The sequence below is a fragment of the Rattus norvegicus genome, chromosome 5 (assembly GCF_021556685.1).
Source record: "Rattus norvegicus strain SHRSP/BbbUtx chromosome 5, alternate assembly SHRSP_T2T, whole genome shotgun sequence".
In the NCBI taxonomy this organism is placed as follows: Eukaryota; Metazoa; Chordata; class Mammalia; order Rodentia; family Muridae; genus Rattus; species Rattus norvegicus.
Window position 1 is genome coordinate 150,042,121 of NC_141538.1, and position 3,641 is coordinate 150,045,761.

The 3,641-nt window shown below is 47.5% G+C and overlaps 1 long non-coding RNA gene across 1 annotated transcript; it reads right to left on the bottom strand.

Annotated features, from left to right (window-relative positions):
* Window positions 1–399: 399 nt before the first annotated feature.
* LOC134486998 (uncharacterized) lies at window positions 400–3,538 on the bottom strand. Its single transcript, XR_015621172.1, has 3 exons — window positions 3,005–3,538; window positions 1,164–1,260; window positions 400–636 (listed from the first exon to the last, which is right to left on the bottom strand). It is a non-coding gene; the product is annotated as an uncharacterized LOC134486998 (long non-coding RNA).
* Between the last annotated feature and the right edge of the window lie 103 nt (window positions 3,539–3,641).

Consider the following 3,641-nt stretch of genomic DNA (forward strand, 5'->3'; position numbering starts at 1 on the left):
AGATGCTTCTTCCTTTACTAACGACTTCATTGCAACAAATATACATATGCAACTCCAGTCTGAGACATGAGTCCTCCAGGAAATGATGTTCCTGCAACAAGGAACACTTAGGGACAGGGTCCAAGAGGCCTTTGCCAAGAGAATGTGGCCCTATGCCACATGGTCTGAGACCTGAGGAGCCAGCCTCAAGCAGACCAATTGGAAGGAACGCTACATCCAGAAGAGCTAGCCTGGGCAAAGATAGGCTGGTGGGTCTAAGAAGATTAGGGAGGTTGGAATGGAACAGTGAAGAGGAACGGCAGGTGTAGCTGGAGCAGTTGCCGGGGCCTGCAGACCATACAGAGAGCCGAGTAAGGGAGATATTTTGAGTTAATAAACACGAAGAAAAGGATAAGTCACTGAACAGTCTTGAGTTCTGATTTATTACTTTCATTCCCCCAAAAAACTAATGCACAGAGACATGGGATGAACGCAAATACAGGTCCCGGCGTATGGAAGCCCTCCCAGCTTCCTCCCGCTTCCCTCCGTTGGCTCACACTGAGGCTGGCACACTGAGAAGCTACCCTGAGGCTAGCCAGGGAAGAACTGGGTGTTCCTGGGCTCCTTGGCTCTTCTCTTGTCACTGCTGCTCAATTCCTGGGAAGGGAGCAAAGACACAAAGCTATCAAGGACCAGAGCATTAAACTGAGAACCACAGGGAGACACAGGTAGAGCAAAGAAAAGCGATAAGCAAGATAGAAAGACATCCTGAAACAGAAAGAGATCGGGCAACCAGGAGCTGGGTGTGTGTTGGGGGTCGGGGGCTTGGAGAAGTTTTGAGGTATGGACACTGAGAATCAGAAAGCGTAATGTATTTGCCCAAGGTCACACATTCGGTCCATGAAGATGTCAGGATTTGAACCCAAATCTGATCGATTCCACATTCTTTTGCTCCTTTGGCAGGGGGCGGCCTCAGAGACTACAGTAAATAAGGCATGCCAGTGTTAGCAACAGGTAGGCAGAGGAAGAGAGCATTATTCCCCTCTACTTTAAAAAGGGCCACAAACTTCAACAATCCTTGCAAGACGAGGAAAGGCAGGTCCTGGCTTGGAGTGACTGCCCCAGATCTAGGGAGAAGGATAGGGTACCACGGTCAGTGCCAGGTCAGGGAGAAATTCAATTACCTGCAACTCGTGGAATATTTATGATGCCTATCCTATGTCAGGCCCCATATTGAGTGCTGGCATCCTGGAGATGAACTAAAGAAGGCCCCGCTTTTGCCTGGAGGGGGAAGCAGACATATAAATAACTATGAGATGGTATCCTAAAAGTCATAGCATTGGCCCAGAGGAAATACAAAGGCATTGGGGTTTGCTCAATAAAATGATATCTGAACCTGGAATTCCCCAGGAAGGTTAGACAGGAAAATTCATGGCAGGCAGTAGCAACCTGAATAAAAGCGTAAGACAAGGAAGAGCTGGCAATGGCGGAGTTGGGTGTTGTTGGGTTTCTGGCTGTGTACAATGTAAAAGATAAAGCCAGACAGACAGGGCAGGCATGGATATGGTCTCAAATGCAAAGCTAACACCCTTAGGCTTGAACCCGTTCACCGGTGGTTCTCAAACTGTGCGCCTGTGTGAACTCAAATGGCCTAGACCAAGTGAAAGGTTAAAGGGGTGTGGAGGGAGAGGAAATCCAGCCTTAAGGAGGGAAGCTCCCTTCTGACTTTCCAGGCTTTCCTAGTTGGCTGCCCAGGGAGTAGGAGCCGCCAGTAGGGGCAGGGAGAGAAAAAGAGGAGCATCTCAGTGTCACCCACAGGATCCTACAGCAGAAGGACCTTATGAACTTCCTGGCACAAGTGTACCTCCCTGTCACTGCAAAAATAGGTGTTCACATGCGTGCACACGTACACACCTGTGAGACCAGATTTTTCTCCTACTGCTGGGCATCAGCTTTGTCTAATAAATGCAGTTATTGGGCACAAACTTGAGCCAAGCCTTAGTGTTTTATATGTGATATTCCTTATTTCATCTGCACAACAATTTCCTGGAATAGTTTTAGAACGTTTCATGTACCAAGCAGTGCGCTTCAAGCGGCACTATCTCCCTCAGTCTTTAAGGCAACCTTGGGACTATTAGTCTCTCAATTTGTTATTAAGCTTTTTTTTTTTTCCTTTGCCTTGTTAGAGATCAAACCCAGGACCTCACACATGCAAAGCATGTGCTCTGCCACTGAGTTACCTCCCTCGTTCAGCTCCCTTCATTTTAACCATGAGGGAAACAGAAGCACAGAGAGGTCGAGTGACTAATCGAAAATCGAACAGCCAGGAAATGGCAGAACCAGGACTCAAATCTAGATTTGCCTGAGTCCGGTTCCCATATCCTCAATCTCCATGCTTTGCTGGGCTCTTTTACTCAGAGAAAAGTTTGTCTCCCATGGCAAGCTTTGGGTCAGTCATCTTTGTCTTTCAGAAGCTCTCTAATACTTGTGTTCTGGGCTACCACATCACCAGACTCTGGGGAGCATCTAAGAATGTATACCTTTGGACCATGTACCCTTCCACGATTCTAAATCAGGAGACCTAAAATGGAACTTCATCTGATTTCCGTGCACCCAGTTTTGGAATCGAATGGCTGACTCCAATAGCACTTCCTTCAAAAGTCTCAGATGGCCTTCACTGCAGAGTACTCCTTCATCCTGTAAAGGTGCACACTCGAGTACACACGAATACTCCACCGACCGGTTATCTGTGCTTATCTTTCTCTTCCACCAAAACCAAGACCCTGCATCTTTACAGGTCTATACCTTTTACAAAGAATTTTCACTTTCCCACCCAATCTCTTTGTATGCTGAAAGCAATTTAAAAGACACTATCCTCCTCATATCTGAACAACTTGATGTTTTTACAATGTATTATCCTGCCCACCATAACATTCTTCTAACTTTCATCCAATCCTTGCAACCGTCTGAAGTGAGGTATATCATTTTCATGGCACCGATGTGACAGGGTCCGAATTGCACTCACTTGCTCAAGCTAGGAAAGAGCCCCTAGGATTGGAGCCTGGTATTCCTGGTATGTTAACTCCGGCCATAGAAGTAACTTTTTAAGTCCTCAAATCTTGGTGGCACATGCCTTTAATCACAGCACTTGGGAAGCAGAAGCAAGAGGATCTCTGAATTTGAGGCCAGCTTGATTTACAGAGCAAGCTCCAGGACAGCCAGGAAAAAGAAACCCTGTCTGGAAAAACTGATGATGATGACCACGACGACGACGACGACGATGGTGATAATAAAGTCTCTATGTTGTTCTGGAGAATTGGAGATGAAATGATACTTTTAAAAGCTTGGTGCAGTGGTATCTCTATAAAGGGTAGGAAGGGGAAACGAAGGCCGGAAACACCACACGGCAAGCAGCAGTCGCAGCTTTAAGCCACTCCCGGACTTTTCGTTGGGAATGCTGCTTTGGCTGGCTCTGCAACTTCTCCAGTTCCCTAAATACCCAACGCCATATCACTCTCAACCCCTTCACCAGGCCCGTAACGGTTTCTTCCTTCACCACGAGCTGGGCGGAGAGAGAGGCGCCGTATTTAAAAGGAGAGGGCGTGGCCACGAGTGGGGCGGGGCGCAGGCTTGAAGTCGCGGACCAATGACGTATCCGGAGC